We start from the raw sequence: 18,409 nt of genomic DNA, 5'->3' as shown, positions 1-18,409 counted from the left end.
TTATAAAAACTCGAGGACAGAGGTAGAACAACAGAGCATGAGACAATAGTGCTTGACTTAATTGTTCTGTCTTTCAACTGCTCAAGACCCAAGTATAGGTAAAAGTCCCATGGTTAGAAGAAACATGAGTAAGTTTGGAAGTTATGATAGTTCACTCTAGTCTAAGGATGAGTTCTTATTTAAAGATGTGCTTGTAAGGTGTGAAAGCATTATAGCAACTCCTGATCCATCCTTTGTAGTTGTTTGCTTAGGGACGAGCAAAGGGCAAGCTTGGGGAGTTTGTTGACGGTTGTTAACCATCAAAATTATATGTCAACTAAGGAGAATAAAGGGGATAAAAACTGAACATCACATAGACTTTGGGTTTTCACTGACAATTTCCACGAGTTTTGGTGAATGTTTGTTTCTATAGGGGGTTTTCGGAATAAGAACGAAAGGAGGTCCACATATTGGATTTACATAGAGAGAAGACCGGAACATCAACTCCACAAGACTCTAGAAGACTCAGGAAAGCGTGCCCTGAAACCTAGGGCCCACCTACCATAGGGCAAGGGTGGGCGCCCTGGGGGACAGGGTCGGCCGCCCGGGAGGCTTGGCCAATCAGAGCCAACCTCGCAGATCCTGCCTCCACCGACTTTGAGGATTAATCTTAAGCGCACGTTTAAGTCGATTTGATCCAAGGGCTATGGTGCTTCCTAGGGGGCTATAAATACAAGCCTACCCCCCGGAGGAGAGCTCAGAATTGAGAGAGAAAAATAGAATTATATTTTTATTCTCATATTAGAATTAGAGGGAGCCATTACAGCCAGGGATTAGAGATAGATTAGCTACTCCTAATCTCCATCTTCTACATAGGTTAGATTAGATAGAGGAAGAGTTGGGCGTCTGTGCTTGGAAATTCCAGATCTTCGTCATCAGATACTGGGATTATCTTTTATCTCTCTTTTGACTTTATAGTAAATATCATTATGTTTCTATTTATTATGTTCCTAGTTTATTCTATTTCTACATTTGATATGGTTATGATTTATAATGAGTTTATGTATATGTTTGCAAAGCGCTTAGCCCTCTTCACGGGACAGTTAGGTGATAGATGTCATGCAAGCATGGTGCTTAGATGTCATTTATCTGCAATTACACCCTATTGGCCGGGTTGCGTGGTAGATCGTAGAAGTGACAGTTCCGTTGAGTCCGTTGTATTTCATCCCCCGTTGGTAGGACAGGTAGAACCGCAGTTGCATAGGAAGTCCAGCTCTGTCTTGGCTTTTTATAACAATGTTCCTTATACATAAATGAAGAGTCTTTTGTGCTATATATGAAAGTGTAGTATTAGAGTAGATGAATGACTTGATAGATTAGAACTACATAGGAATTTCTATCTCTTGAACTAAATGGACGTCTGCCTAATATTAAGCTGAGTAGTATAAGTCTTGTCTCTATATTCCCTAGGCTTCTATATTTTATATAACATATATCTATGGTTTACCCTCCTGCCAAGTATGTGACCTATGCAACCCAATCACTCATATGTAGTCATGTTTGCAAGTTGATCACATTGTTTAAGTCCTTAGTTCTTTCCCTTGAGCTAAATATAAATAATGATACCTAGAAGACTTCCCGCTGAAGTGCTACAATGGTATTTAATTTGTACGCTTGCGGATCCTATATTTATTTCATTAGTGGACAGTTTTTATACCACACTTGTGGTGCCATGTTAGGGATGACAACTTAGATTAAGTGGTGTTAGAAGTGTCAACACACACCAATATGGAGTGCATCCCAGACACAGTCCCTCACGGTAGCGCCTAGGTAGCACAGTTGATCCACAAGTGCGTCACCTCGAGCTGCTTTCCCAGCCTCGTTTGAAGGCTCGAGCTCCTAAGAAGCAGAGAGGTCGTTAATCACGGTCCAGAGCTGACCGGTCAATGACACCTCCCCCTCGAGATCCACTTGGAGCATCTTGGAAGTGGTCAGAGCATTGAGCAATCCACCTGGAGCATCTTGGAAGCTAACACAAGAAGTTAGTCACAACGAACAAAAGCACAAGAAAGATGAATCTAGGAAGAGCTCACCATGGATACGCTCGGAGAGTGACGTGTTCTCACCGACCAGGTCGGTGTTTGACTTCTCAATCTCTTGATAAGAGCGAACTACCTTTGTTTTCTCGACCCATAGGTCCTCGATCAGCTTGCGCGGTGGCGGTGGCTCCTTTCTCTAGCAAGGTTCTCTTCAGCTAATTGACATCAGCAGCCAAAGTGCCAACCTGGTTTTTCTCTTTCTTGAGCTCCTCCTTGTCCTGTTTCTCCCCCTCCTGGGTGGTTGATGCAGCTCCCGTAGACTCTATGGCCAGCGCTCGAGCCTCGGTAAACCCATCTTGGGCCTTAGCAAGATCGGTCTCGAGCTGCTTTATTCGCTCGGTCAGTAGGATGACATCTCCCTCAGCTAGCTTCTTGTCTACCCTTGCCTTGGCGGCCTCCTCCTTGGCCTAGGCTGCCTCCTCTCGAGCCTTTTCAGCATTTGCCTTTGCCATCTCGACGGCATCTTGGGCAGGGTAGATATCCCCTCGAGTCGCTGCCACATCCTTCCAAGCCTCGACCAGGTCGGCTTCTTTCTTCTGCCTGTCCATCAAGGCCTCGACTAGCTCCTTTTGCACCTTAAGAAGTGCTTCCTAGGATTTGAAGCTTGTGCTCCAGACCAACAACCTGCTCCCATTTACCCTTGGTTGCGTGAACGAAACAGGATTTCTCCCAGGAAGTCTCCTTCAAATCCTGACGAAAAAAACATGAAATCAAACATCAATAAGCATATATCTAAAACTCACAAAGCCAAAACACGTAGGGAGAAAGGCATGCACAAAAAAGGCCTTAGCATGATCCCTGCTGACGACATCGATGGACAAGGCCATGGCTTGCTGTAGCCAAAGCCGCAGCTCCTCCACATGCTCCCATTTCTCGACCTTAGAGCGATCGTCCATCTCGAGCAGCGTTCCTCTAGGAGGGCTGGGTCCCAAAGCCGAAGTTTTGAATCCCCCAGTAGGGAAGCTCGTCAGAAGCACTTTCCTTCACAGCGCGTAGGGTGTTTTCCGCAAACTCTGTTGTGCCACCAAGGCACAACATCAAGTCGACTAGGGTGGGAAATCTCCTAGCATCTTCTCCCGATCTAGAAGTAGCCTCGTTCGTCTAGGGCTCTTTGCTTGCAAAATAGCCCAGGTCGATTGCGTTAGGACTGTATAGTGTCCTCTGGGCTTGGATTCCATTTCCACTGGCAGACGTGGAAGGAGCGCCATCACCACGATGTTGTCCTCTCGATCCAGCTCGACCTCTTGGGAAAATGGCTGCCTCGCCCGCCTCCATGGTGTAAGACACTATTCTCATTTGGGCTTGGCCTGTCGACCTTCTAGCTGCTGCTCGCCCTACTAGTCCTTCTACTGATTCTCATTGGTCCGCTACTACAGTTGTTGCTGCTGTTCTTGCCATTGCTACTGCTATTGCTGCTGTTGTTGCTGCTATTGCTGCTATTGCAGCTGTTGCATGGTCACGAGCTGGCTCAAGGCTAGGACTTATTCCTCACGATGGCCTAGTGACGACGATGTGTCTTTTTTCTCGACCTCCTCTTTTTTCTTCTCGTCCTCCACCTTCCTCCTCTCTTCCTCCTCTTTTTTCTTTTTTCCCCCTCGACCACGTGGATCCCGATAGGCCATGGCGCCCACCCCTCAAGCCAAGGGACCTCGACATTCTCCTCCATAGGACGCTCTTCAACTGGCGAAGGTGATTCTGCCATCTCCTCGTCGTCAACGTCGATCAGAGTGACCTTTGCCCCTGATTTTGGGGCCTCGAGGGCTCCTTCTTGACGATCGGAAAAAGAAACCTCGGCCTAGCTCGAGGTAGAAGCTGTTGGTATCAAGGCCCTAGGGATAGCTTCCCTCCAAGCGCCTGAGGCAGAGCAGAATCACTCAAAGGAGCAGGCCTCGAGACTGACGATCCTACAGCCAAAGCAACGCCCATCAGCTTGCTAGAACGTCCCGCGTTTGGGTTATCAGAGTCGACATGTAGGAAAGAAAGAGAACCATACCCATGAGACCGCTACGTACCCTGGTGTCCACCCCCATCTTGAGCTTTTTAGCAGGAGAGGGGCGCGCCTCCTCCAGTTGACGCTTAAGCCTGAACCACAAGTAGACAAGCAAGTCACATAAGTATCAGTGTAGAAATCCAGGGCAAAATAATGAGACCAGACCTCAAGGACTTACCCCACAAGGAGAGTGATTCTCCTCCCGGTACCACGAGAACTGCTAGGGGGTCTCGAGGCACTACCGCACGTCGGGCCTTGTTGGGTGCCAGTATCGACGGAGGGCGCTGGCCGTGATCACATCTCCCACAGATCTCTAGAGCTTGAGCTCTCCTTGCGCACCTCCCCTTGACTCGAAGATATTGCGATCCGGTCTTCCGAAGCGGACTGACCTCAAGTACGAGGCCCCGACATAGAAATTTGAGGCGAGCACGGTGGCAGCTCAGATTGACCCTGAGTGGGGGCAAGCGGAGTGCTTCTGCATGGGCGACGAGATGAAGACTCCACCTGAGACAAGGAGCCACCTTGTCTCTTCTCCGGCGGCTCCACGGAGATGCCTCCCTGCATAGACGATGTGTCAGCTCGAGGCGGAGGGGCAAGGAGATGCTCGAGGTGTGCGGCCATCCCCTCAACTCCTAGTCTTCATCTCCACCATCACCCTCATCATCATCATGATCAGGGGACTCCTCTTCAGGTTTCCCATCGCGCCTCTGCTTTGCACGGCGCTGCTCGAGCTCCATTCGAGCAATGTTCTTCTTCTTCTTCTTCTTCTGTTGACACCGTTTTTGGGTACGTGTCCATGATCGGTAAAGTATGGATCGGTAAGATGAGATGGTGGTACCTGATCTGCAGGGTGAGTTGCCGATGGAGGTAATTGCCGATAGAAGGACGGGTGAACATGGCTAAGTCTATACGTGACGATGTGTCTGTGCCGATAGCTACGACAAGGGAGTCTGCCGATGATATGGGAGAAGAGTCCGGAAGTTGCCGATCGATTTATGGAAGAGTTCCAGTTTGTCACGGGGGGGATAGCTTTATGTTTTCCTTAGTTGTTTAAATCGTTTTGTATATGGATTCTGTGTAATTTGGAATTTGAGTTCTTGTCGTGTCTGGTTGTAGCTCTTTAAGCAGGGTATAAATATAGACCCTAGGGCTTTGTAATGAGACATCTATCAATCAATCAAACACAAGTTTTTACTCATATTCCAGCATCTACTTTTTTGACGACTTCGTCATACCTTTTCCGTTTCATTACGAGTTCTTAGGAATTCGTCGACTTAAGCTCGGCGTGTTCTCAAGTTCCGCGTGAGTACCTCTTAGCCGTGACATCCGGGCGCATCGCTGTTGTCAGGACTAAAGTATTCGAGTTACCACCCTTGCCGATAGTAAGGTCAAATCGGCTGGCACGCCTTAACGTTTGAATCGGGTATTATCCCTTTGTGTTTGCAGATTAGCTTTTGCACCAACACATCTTTTGGCACGCCCGGTGGGACAGATTCAAGATCAAGATCAACATGTCGACTTCTGAGTTTGATCAAGAGAATGTCATCCCTGTGACGGAAGCCAACCTCAAGGATGAGCAGAAGCAAGCTATTGCTAAAGCCATGGAGGATTACAAGCAGCAATGCCTGAGGTCCTTCAGCATGAACAGGAGCGGCGAAGTGATCCAGAAGGATGCACTGCTGGCACTACGGCAGGTTACTTTTGAAGCCAATCCTGGCAAACTTCAAGAGATGGTAGACAGCGCTATCAACCGTGCTTTGATCAACCAAGCTGGGGTGATGTCTAATACGGTTTTCAATGCCGTGGCAAGAACTTTCAAGGAAGGACAGTTGCCACCGGATTATGTGGGCTCTACTTATCACCAACCGAAGTCACCGGTGGTCACAGCTCCATCGGCTGCTACGGCCGCTGCGGGTTCACAAACTACCGTTCCTCCAAGTACGTTGGGAGTCACGAATACACAATCTACACCGATGACAACCAATCCGCCGACTTCAGATGGGCAGATTAAACTCGCTACAGATCTGTTGGCATCAGCAATGTCAGGATTGACTCCTCCTCCTAACTGGTGGGGTTATGGTATGCCTCCAGAGCTAACACCGGGTACGTCGCAGACGACCGATGTGAGAGGCAAGACTCCTATGGCATCGGCGCCTCCCAATATGCCGATGAACCAGAGTCCCCAGTATACTACAACTACTACTGCAAGACCTTACACTAGGAATTCTCAAGCTCCAATGTTACAGATGCCTAACGCATCGGCAGAGTCAATGCTGATGCAACAGAGGTCTATGGCTCAATCAGGGTATGTCAATTCAATGATGATGCCCAATTACCAGTCATCGGCAGGGCCTGTGCCGATGAACGCTAATAATGGATGGCTTGGGCAGCAAGTCTTTCCGCAAACGCCCCAACAGAATCACCAGGCTACAGGGTTCCAGCAAGGATAGATCTATCCCGGGTTCCAGAATCAGGGGATCCCTAACCAGCCAATGAATCTAGGGCAGCAAGTCGGCGGACAGCAAATTGGCGGGCAACAGCTTGGTGGTCCACAGATTGTGGGTCAGATGATTAACCTGATGTTTCATGCAGATCGTGCGCCACACCGACACGTGGAAGCTTACCAGCAGGTGCCTTATCCACAACCGCCCCATCGGCAAGATGCCGATGCTTATTGGGCCGATAAGATTGCTGAAGTAATGAGAGACCAATTCGGGATAAAACCCAAAGTCAATACTTACTCTTATCGGACACCGTATCCTCCCGCATATGATTTGATCCCGCTTCCACATCGGTACAAGGTACCAGACTTTACCAAGTTTTCTGGGCAGGATGACACGTCAACCGTGGAGCACGTCAACAGGTTCATCATTCAATGCGGTGAGGCTGGTAACAGGGACGAATTAAGGGTTCGATTATTCTCGTCATCATTGTCTGGGTCGGCTTTCACCTGGTTTATATCACTACCTCCCAACTCAGTGATTACTTGGGCCGATCTGGAGAAGCAATTCCACAAATACTTCTTTTCTGGGGTCCATGAGAAGAAGATTACCGATTTGGTCAAATTAAGGCAACGCAACGATGAATCGGTTGAAAGTTTTGTGCAGAGGATACGGGAGGTAAAAAATAAATGCTATAGTCTGGTTTTAGATGATCGGCAGCTAGCCGATTTGGCTTTCCAGGGTCTGTTGCCACACATCAGGGACAAGTATGCTTCTCAGGAGTTCGAAAGCTTAAGTCATTTGGTGCAGAGGATTTTTGATCAAGATATCAAGCCGTTTGAGCCCAAGAGAGCATGGAACAAAAAGGTATCTTTCATTGATGAAGCAACAAGCTCAGATTCTGATGAGGAACCAGTCATCGGCTTAGCAGAGCGGGTAAAGAATAAGAAGCCGATGTCTTGCCCTTTCGGGCAGAAGGAACCAGAGAAGTTCGCATTTGACACCGCTAAGGCCGATAGGATATTTGACTTTCTACTTCAGGAAGGTCAGATCAAACTGTCTCCTAATCACGTGATCCCATCGGCTGAGTTAAAGAGGATGAAATATTGCAAGTGGCACAATGCAACTTCTCACGACACCAATGAATGCAAGGTTTTCAGACAGCAACTGCAATCGGCTATAGAGTCTGGAAGAATCAAATTTGACAGTTCCAAGACCTAGAAGCCAATGAAGATTGATCAACATCCTTTCCCAACGAACATGTTGGATGCTAAGGGAAAGGCCAAGGTCTTAACATCAGAAGCAGCCGAAAGAAGTGCAGTGGTGGATCCTCAGCATCAAGTCACTACTGCCGATGCGAGAGGAAAGGGCTTGGTCCAGGAAGAAACCAGCTCAGGAAGGCCTCCCCGTTCTGGCATCATTATAACCCACAGAAGGCCTCGGGAGAATTGGCAACAACGTGAAGATCGGTACCGGCGCCAGCAAGAGGATTATCGTCGGGAAGAAGAAAGACGCCGGCAAGAATGGAATCGGCATAGGGATCATTGGAATTGCCCGTTCTTCATCCATTGTTGGGAGGAGAATATTAAGCTTCCCACTGTCAGGGATTGCCCTGAGTGTAATGGTTATGATCGGTATGATAGAACCGATCGGCGCTATCACGACGACAATCGGCGATCTAATGGGCCGATTAGAGGGAGAGCATCCGTTCACGATCGGCTGGGGGGCAGGCTCAGCGTGCACGATAGGCTTGGTGATCGTGTTCAATATTTTCCCAGGAACTAGGAAGAACTCGAAGAAATGGCTAATGCGCGGGTTCCCGATGAGTTCATATTTTGTAGGGATGCCAACACACATCGGATGGAGTCTAGGGAAAATCATCGCCCAGCGGCAAGACAGAAGCCGCTTCCTCCATGGTGTCCAGAGGGGTTGACCAGGACACAGAAAAGGAGGTTGCAGCGCGAAAGGCGAGAAGGGCTAAGCAAGGGCGAGAGCTCTGGTCAGTCTGGGGATTAGCAGCAATCAGATCCCAAGGGGGAAGGTCCATCGGCAGATGTCAACATGGTCTTTATGTTGCCGATGGAGTTCCTTGCGCCATCCAGTGATGATGAGCTAGAATTTTCTGACCAAATAGCTCAATTGGCTCTGGATCCGATGACAGCTATCTTCGAAAAACCTGCCGATGATGAAAGACAACATCTCAAAGCTCTATTTGTCAAAGGAAGAGTTGATGGGCAGCCAATGACCAAGATCCTAGTTGATGGTGGAGCTGCTATCAATATCATGTCGTATACAGTGTATCGGAAGCTTGGGAAAGGGGATCAGGATTTGACCAAGACTGATATGATGCTTAAAGACTTTGAAGGGAATGTGTCTCCGGTCAAGGGTGCAATATGTGTAGAGTTGACCATCGGCAGCAAAACTTTGCCGACAACCTTCTTCGTGATCAGTGGAAAGGGTGCTTACAACTTACTGTTGGGAAGAGATTGGATTCATGCTAACTGTTGTATCCCATCTACAATGCACCAATGCTTGGTTCAATGGGTGGGTGACAAGATTGAAATTGTCCCAGGAGATTCTTCTTACGTTATCGCATCGGCAGAGGCAGACACCTATGAAAGGACTAGGTGTATTTCAGGAGAGGTTTGGGAAAATGATTTTCTCAAGGTTGCCGATTACGAAATTACACCGATCCAAGCAGTCGGTTCTGATGAAGGTTTTTAATGGATAGGTTCGCCGATGATGGAAAATTAGGCCAGGGATTCACATCGGCCGATGATCTAGTAGAGGTAGATATAGGTGGTGGTGATAAGCCAAGACCTACTTTTATTAGTGCTAAGTTAGATTCTGAGTGTAAGCAACAGTTAACCGATTTGTTAAAGGAATATAAAGATTGCTTTGCTTGGGATTATACTGAGATGCCTGGATTGGACCGATCAATTATTGAACATCGGTTACCTATTAAATCTGGATTTCGGCCACATCAACAGCCAGCTCGCCGATGTAATCCTAATATTCTTCCTGACATCAAGGCTGAAATAACCAAACTTATTGAAGCCAAATTTATTCGGCAATGTCGGTATGCCGAATGGATTTCCAATGTTGTTCCGGTCTACAAGAAGAACGGGAAGCTTCGGGTCTGCATTGATTTTAGGAATCTCAATAAATCTACGCCGATGGATGGATACCCAATGCCAGTTGCCGATCTGCTGGTTGACGCTGCGGCTGGGCATCGGATTATTAGCTTTATGGATGGCAATGCAGGATATAATCAGATATTCATGGCTGAAAAAGATATTTCAAAAACCGCGTTCAGGTGCCCTGGACATGTTGGATTGTTTGAATGGATAGTCATGACCTTTGGCTTAAAGAATGCTGGTGCTACTTATCAGAGGGCCATGAATTTTATATTTCATGAGTTCATCGGCAAGCTGGTGGAGATTTATATTGATGATGTGGTGGTTAAGTCTGAAGACTTCACGAAGCATCTTGCCGATTTACGAAAGGTGTTGGAATGCACAAGGAAGCATGGTTTGAAAATGAATCCCAATAAGTGTGCATTTGGTGTATCGGCAGGGTAATTTCTTGGTTTCATGGTGCACCAGAGAGGAATTAAAATTAGTCAAAGATCTATTGATGCCATCAATAAGATAGTAACCCCCACCAACAAGACCGAGCTCCAATCCTTGATCGGCAAGGTAAATTTTATCAGAAGGTTTATATCTAACTTGTCTGGTAAAATTCGTGCTTTCAACCCTCTTCTTAAGTTAAAGGCCGATCAAGAGTTTGTTTGGGGGAAGGAACAACAGTTGGCTTTGGATGAAATCAAGAAGTATTTAATAAATCCTCCAGTTCTAATTCCACCTCAGCAAGGGAGGCCCTTCAGATTGTATTTGTCTACCGATGGGATGGTCATCGGTTCGGCTTTAATTCAAGAGTTTGAAGGGAAGAAGCGTGTGATTTATTAGTTAAGCAGAAGGTTGATTGATGCTGAAACCAGGTATTCGGCTATTGAGAAGCTGTGCTTGTGCTTATATTTTTCTTGTGTCAAGTTAAGGCACTACTTGTTATCGGCCGAATGCACCGTTGTTTGCAAAGATGATGTGGTCCGGTACATGCTATCCATGCCGATTATGAGTGGTAGGATCGGTAAGTGGATTTTGGCGCTGTCAGAGTTCGACCTGCGCTATGAATCAGCTAAGGCAGTTAAAGGGCAGGTTATGGCTGATTTTGTAACTCAACATTGCGGTACAGTGGAGGCTTTGGGAATTGTGGACGCTCTTCTTTGATGGATCCACATGTGACCGAGGGGCAGGAATCGGCATAGTGTTAGTTTCCCCTTTGGGAAGGAAGTATGAGTTTTCCTTGCCGATTGTTGCCACGTCAACAAATAATCAGGCTGAGAATCAGGCTTTGATAAAAGGATTAGAGTTGTTGAGGGAAGTTCATGCTGACGTTGTCGAAGTCTTTGGGGATTCTATGCTGATTATAAATCAATTGGCTGGAAGCTATGAATGCCGAAGTGAAGTTCTCATAACCTATTACGAGCGGAGCATACAATTATTAAAGGAATTCAGGGATTTCCGATTAGAGTATGTTCCTCGATTGCATAATGAAGAGGCCAATCGATTGGCTCAGCATGCCTCGGGATATCAGCCTATGATTAATGCAATATCGGCAATAGGTGCCGATGATTGGAGAAAAGAAATCATTGATTATCTGAAAGATCCGTCCAAGAAAGTTGAAAGACGAGTTCGGTTTCAAGCCACCAAGTATGTGCTCCTCGAAGATGAATTGTACTACCGAACTATTGATGGAATTCTTCTTCGATGCTTGGGTGATGATGAAGATAGAAGTTTGATGGGAGAAATCCATGAAGGGGTATGTGGAGCGCATCAGTCGGCTTTCAAGATGAAGTGGATGATTAGGAGGAATGGATATTACTGGCCGACCATACTTGAAGATTGCTTCAAATATTTCAAAGGATATCAAGGGTGTCAAAAGTTTGGCAATATTCAAAGAGCACCCGCATCGGCCATGAATCCTATTATCAAACCTTGGCCGTTCCGAGGATGGGCTATTGATCTGATCGGCCAAATTTATCCACCGTCTAGCAAGGGGCATAAATTTATTTTGGTTGCCACCGATTATTTCACTAAATGGGTTGAAGCCATTCCTTTGAAGAAGGTCACATCGGCCAATATGATTGATTTTGTGAAGGAGCACATTATTTACAGATTTGGGATTCCTCAGACGATTACTACCGATCAAGGCACTATGTTCACATCAGGAGAGTTTGATGAATTCACAATCGGTATGGGGATTAAAGTGTTGAATTCCTCGCCTTATTATGCTCAAGCTAATGGGCAGGCCGAAGCGTCTAACAAAGGAATTATTAAGCTTATCAAACGGAAAATTGAAGAAAATCCTTGAAGGTGGCACACATTGCTGAATGAAGCCTTATGGTCCTATCGGATGGCTTGTCATGGATCAACTAAGGTTTCACCTTATCAGTTGGTATATGGACATGATGCAGTGTTGCCTTGGGAAATTAAGGCTGGATCTAGGCGACTCTCTTTTCAGGATCAGTTGGCTGCCGATGATTATGCTACTTTGATGACAGACGAGTTGGATGATCTAGCAGGACATCGGCTAAGGGCTTTGATGAGTATAGAAGAGAATAAGAAAAGGGTTGCTAGATGGTACGATAAGAAGGTAAAGGCTAAGGAATTTGCCGATGGAGACTTAGTATGGAAATTAATCTTACCGATCGGGACTAAAAGTTCAAAGTTTGGAAAATGGTCTCCCAATTGGGAGGGTCCTTATCGGATAAGTCGATCGGCTCCTGGTAACGCCTACATTCTAGAAACTCTCGAAGGAGTTGAATTTCCCAGAGCATTAAATGGCAAATATTTAAAGAAGTACTACCCCAGCATATGGGTCGATGCATAAAGATTTAAGTGCCGATAACACTCCTGTCGGCTGGATTAAAATGTATCTGGGACCGGACTTAATGTTTCAAAAGTTGCCGATAACAGTCCTATCGGCTAGATTAAAGCGACAAGAAGAATGGAAGTGCAGAGAAGCAAAGATGTGCCGCCGATGAAAGCTTCTTGTGCTCAACAGCGCCTGGATTGCCGATATGGCGTGCAGCCAAATTTGGTTGGCTTCCTCTATTTCCTTCACGTCGTCATCGGCAGAACCCTCTATCGGCTTCAGCTTCTTCTTCAACTGCAAAGCTTTGCGACCATGGGCGTTTCGTTCTTGTTCCAGAAGCTTGATAGTCTCTGGCAGCTGACTTTCTTCCTGTTGGGCTTGGGATAAGGCATCCTCCACCTGCTTGAGCTCTGCCAACAGGGCTTCCCGTTTTGCCGATAGGTCGGAAATCTTTTGCTTCAGTGTGTCTCCTGAAGACTTCAAGATACCGATGTTCTTGTGCTTCTGAGCGGCTCTATCGGCAAGGCGCCGAGCGGCCCTCTGGTACTGCAGCTGATGACTTTCCAGATGAGCGGCCTGGAAAAGGACTTCCTCGGCATCGGCAGGAATCTGGCCCCTGAGGGTCTTGAACAGAACCTTGGCTGGGTCGGAGTCATCGACCAGTTGTGCCGTATCCTGGTGAAGGAGAGCCGATAGTTCTTCCAGCTTGGCTCTGATCTCTGCCGATGCGATCCCGACTGCCTGGGAGGAGCTCGCTTCCTCGCCTTCATCATCGGAGATATCAATAGCAAAGGAGAATAGGCTGTTAGGGGAGTCCTGCTCCTGAAAAGGAAAATAAAGTGAGTCATTCCATGATCAGAATAACGGTAAAAAATATTGATGAGAACTGGATGACTTACTTGCTTCAAGGCGGTCTCTTGCCTTTGACTGGAAGATGCTGATGGAGCCGCGGGTTGATCGGTCAGAGATGCCGATGGAGCTACAGATTGATCGGCCAGGGTTGCCGGTGGGACGACGTCAGCTGAAAATTGACAGAGGAGGTTATGAGACTGAAACGGGAGTAAGTTCATCGGCGGTGATATTATAAAAATGTGTTACCTTGAGAAGGGACGATGCTTGTCTAGATTGAGGGAACTACCGATGATATGATTGAACCTGCCAGGTCGGTAGTTTGCTCACCTACATCGGCTGACATGTCTTCTGGCTGGGGTGCTTCTACTTGGGGTTCTTCTTGATGGGGTTCGTCTGCTTCTGGTGTTTCTTGCGGTTGAGAGGGAGATGGTGCTTGCTGAGTCTCTACATCTGGAGGAGAAGGAGAAGATTCCACTGGAATGGGAGATACCGAAGGAGGAGGAGGAGTTGCCACTTTCTGGCGCTTTGTTTTTGCCCTGGTACTCTTAGCACCCTTTCTCTTCTGCTGGCTGGACTGGGGGACGTCGGCACCTTGGCTCTTGGTTTTTGCCGATGCACTGGTTTGCTGTAACAACAAAGAGGAATTCGTGAATACAAATGTATCCGATATAAAGGTAAGATCGGTATAAATGAGGAGGTTTAACAGCTACCTTAAAAGCCTGTGCTAGAGTGGAAGCAGCTACCGATGGTGGAGTTTGGGTTCTCCTGGTGGTAACTTTCCTGAGGCGTATACCTTGATGCACGATGGCAGCCAGGGTAGGGGCGTTGTGGCCGATTGAAGAGATTGGGCCCGATGCAAATAGATCAATCGGCTTGCCACTTTTGCTGATCGATGGGGGGGTATTATCAACCTGCAAAACAGTACAAAAGTAAATCACCGATGGAAACAAAATTGAGAGAATTGAAACATCGGTGTGAAGACACTTACAGTATCATTGGGGACTTCGTACTCAGGGTCAATCATACCACGGTACATGAGGGCCGATTTGCAGAACAGATGCTCCTTCCATTCTGCCCACCACTGCTTGTATGCCTGAGTGATGAAGGCGGCCGGAATCCACTCCGATAAATCTACGTCTGTATCGGCACTCGATGGCAGTTGGGCTACTCGAATCCATTCAAGAAGACTGGTGATGGTTTCCCTGGGCTTTATCACATCGGCATAACAGAGTGCAATCGGTAGCTGGCCGAAAGCTAACTGACGGGCTAATGCCAATGGGTTGTAAAATTCATAAGTCTGGGGGGAGGTTTTCCCACTACCAAAGAAATTCACCGGTATGGCTCTGGGAGTCACCATTGCTATCATCACTTCGTTGTCCTTGTCAAGAGCTTCATCGAATGGGTTGAAAACCAAGGGAAGCATACTGTCTGGGTCACCATAGGCCAACCATGCTCGCTCATCTCTAGCCAAACCCTCATACAAAGTTTGGAAGAATCGGCTGACCTGATCTGGATTACCACCTGAACCAGGCAGAACTATGACAGCTTCACCGAAGTTTAAGGGAGCACGTGTTGCCGATTCCTCTTCACTCAACACATGGTTTTCAGCTATGTCCCTTGGGAAACGCTGTGTGAACAGGTTAAATTCGAGGCGTTTGTGCAGATGCAGGTTGAGCCACATATTGATAAACCACGAGGGGCCTCCCAAGTTGCCGATAGACTGACCAAGCAAGAGCTTCTTAGTTACTTGGTGGAGGAGGTGATAGGCTGCTCCAAGCAGGTATCGACCGAGGGGAAATCGGCCACCATTGGCCAGATTTTCTGCTACTGCTAGATAAACAGAAGTTGGTCCTGCCGATCGACCACAAAACACGAATTTGTCTAGCCACATGTTCAGAAAGCAGGTCTGCTCCTTTATGACAACAGGGCCTGTTTTGTGGTATTTTTGGATATACCCTGATCAGCCGCCGATGGAGCGGGTTTCTACCTTAGCACTAGGTTTGGTATCAAAAAAAGTGGGTGCTATCGGCAGAGGAAACATCTAGGCCAGTAAGCATGGCTACATCGGCAAGTGTAGGGGAAGCGGGGCTGTGGCCAAAGGCAAAGGCACTAAGGGTGTCTGACCAGAAATAGGATGCAGCTATCAACAGTGACTCATTCTTATGCATATCGGCAATGGACAGCCTAATGCATTGGTCCAGCTTTCTCTCACCCCACTGGACTTCATTGGAGTTGCTGACCCTCAAAAACCAATCCTTCCACCCCACGGTGGGGCTGGGCCAGGAACGAAAAGTATCCTTCCACAGATCCAAAGAAAAATTCTCTGCTCTAAAAGGGATCCTGTTGGTTTCTGCGTTTATAAGGTTGGTCGGATCTGGATCCCCTAGTGGGCCAAGGCATTGGAGGTGTGGTCGATCAGTGGGGATGACAATTTTGTTAGCCGATTCCTAATGGTTTTGGAGGTGGAAAAGAAAAACACAGAAAAAAGGGGGGAGAGAAAATGTTCAGTAAATGGATCGCGAATAAACAGGGGTGCGAGAAAAAGTACTAGAGATGGTGCGAAGGACTGACCTCAGGGATGATGAAGTTGACGGCCATTTTACCACGGAGGAGGTGCTTGAGAGCTTCAGAGTTGGTGAAGAAGGGGCTTCGTCGGAGATTTTGGAGCTTTTGGATAGCGCCGCCGCCGGGAAAGTGAAGTTGGAGTTGTGGAATGATGTGATGGGGAAGGAGTACCCGAGAAGGAACTATTTATAGGACAAAACGGGCAAGGGCAAATCTGACTTATCTCTTTGCCGCATCCGTGAAATCTGAGGGTGCTCAGGTAGATATGGTAACTGTTCGCACGGTAATTAAGGGATTGTGCAGGTGATTTGACAGGAAGCGGTCATTATCCAGAGATATTTTACTGTGCGGGATCTCCTGGTCGGTCCATCGGCAGAGTCTCTGTAACGGTCATATTGCCGATGAGCGAACACTACACCACAGCCCAAGAATAGCGACATACCATCGGTCGGCATAGGTAGATATAGTGACGTTCCCTCGGTCGGTATAGACCTATGCCGACACTTAATTGTAGCCGCTGAAAGTGGCGTCGGTATAGCCTATGCCGACCAACATGTTTTTAACGACCGACAGTGTGACGCCTTTGGTGCTATATATAGCGACACATGGTTTGAGGCTATAAATACTTTTAGCAACTAACAGTCCAACACGAATCACTCATATAGAGACAATATATATATTGCTAATCAGCAGTACATAATTAATCCCAAATTATCTATTGTCAATGCATAAAAATTTAATACAATATACATTAACCATACATACAAGGACATTGATTTATTCATATATTTGCTAGCCCAATGTATGGCTGGTCAAATTAAACATCATACAAGTATAAAATACATTACAAGCTCACAGACTTGAAGTTTATACATGAGGAGGACATCAACATCCCTACATAGGACTCGGCTTGTTTTCCAGATCTGGTGAACTACAGCCCTGTCATGACTGCAACATTAGAAATTTCTATGCACTTCAATAAACATGGCAAACAGTTACATAGCTTGGACAATTAGCAGGATTAAAAACTACAGGGACAACGGTGTTTAGAGACGAGAATGCAGCAGGATCTTTAAATGACCACTACAATGGCTTCATTTTTGGTTAGTACAAGGGCAAGTTTCAGATCTTTGAGTCAATGATTTATGCTTATCTTTCTAAAATAGTCTTAGGAGATCACAGTAAAACAACATTATTGAATTTTTCTGCTGCATACTTGTCAGTTCTTCACTTTCAAAAAAATGATAGTTATGAAATGCAAACAGTATAGGAACTGGATGTCTGTAATGAAATGCAGACTAGATAGAAACTGGCTAGGAGTAAACCTAGATGAAAATGGAACTCTACTCTTGGTGCTCCTTGGTAACAAACTGCAAGATAGGAGAGGAAAAAATCAGTAACTGAAACTTGTACTCAATATCACAGAAAAAATATCATTCAGAATTGATGAGCCAAATATACCATAATAAGATGACAAATTAATGATAGGTCTGCACCACCAAAATATTTAGGGAAGGAGATTAGGCTATGACACTTACATGGATGAACGGCAGACAACACCATATGGGAGAGAGGGCATGCGTGGATGGCAAGGCTTGCTAGTCCCTGCACTTGTGGATGTGAATGTTGGGAAGGAGGAGCACGACGTCCTCATGGTCCAGTACCGGATGAAGACACCTTACAGTCCACCACGGATACAGGCGGTCCATGCTTGAATCTTGCCTGCTTTTATTGGATCCAGCAGCTGGTGCCTTCAGGAATAAGGAGCAAGAAGAGGGGTATCGTGCTGGCCTCAAGGTATACTCGGCTGCAGAGCATAGGCTGCTGCATCTGAAACACCGAGCGCCGCTGCCTGGTGCAAGATCTAGAAGTGGGAGGACGGGACCGGGAGAGGAAACTCACCCTCGGAGCGCCGACGGCTGCGTGGTCCACTGGGTGCCGCCACTAGCCGCGCAGCGGCACAGACTATTGCACGGACCGACCTTTTTCCATCGAGTGCAGTTGCGCTGCGCCGCTAGCCAGGAGCGGGATCCGGGATCGAGGAGGGTGGGACACCAGGAGCACGAGCGAGAGTTGGGCGGTGGTGGCCGCAGCGACGTGAGCAATTTGGTGGACGCGGTACCGGCGGCGGCGGCAGCGGCGGTGAGTTGCAAACCTGGAGACTGAACAATAAAGAGGTAGGGTTTGGAGAATTGGAGAGGGCAGTATTTGGGCCTTGCAATTTTGCCACGATCGGGCCATTTTTCATTTCAGTTTCCTGTGGGCCTTTTTCACTATTTATAGCGGGGCACAGCCTATGCCGACTGATAGTTGGTCCTCCTTATTGATCTATACCGACCGAATATTTGATGGTACAGTCAAATACCTATACCGACCGATAGTTCAACACAAAACATGTATTTATCGATACTTGACCCGTAGGCTAGCTATACCGACCGACAGTTCAACGGTATTAGTATATCTATAACGACACACATGTGACGCTATACTAGTGTTGTGGTGTAGTGGAATAAAGTGGAAATAGCCGTTTGGGGAGATAAGGTACG

This window comes from Sorghum bicolor, chromosome 9, assembly GCF_000003195.3.
Source record: "Sorghum bicolor cultivar BTx623 chromosome 9, Sorghum_bicolor_NCBIv3, whole genome shotgun sequence".
In the NCBI taxonomy this organism is placed as follows: Eukaryota; Viridiplantae; Streptophyta; class Magnoliopsida; order Poales; family Poaceae; genus Sorghum; species Sorghum bicolor.
This window is presented reverse-complemented; position numbering follows the sequence as displayed.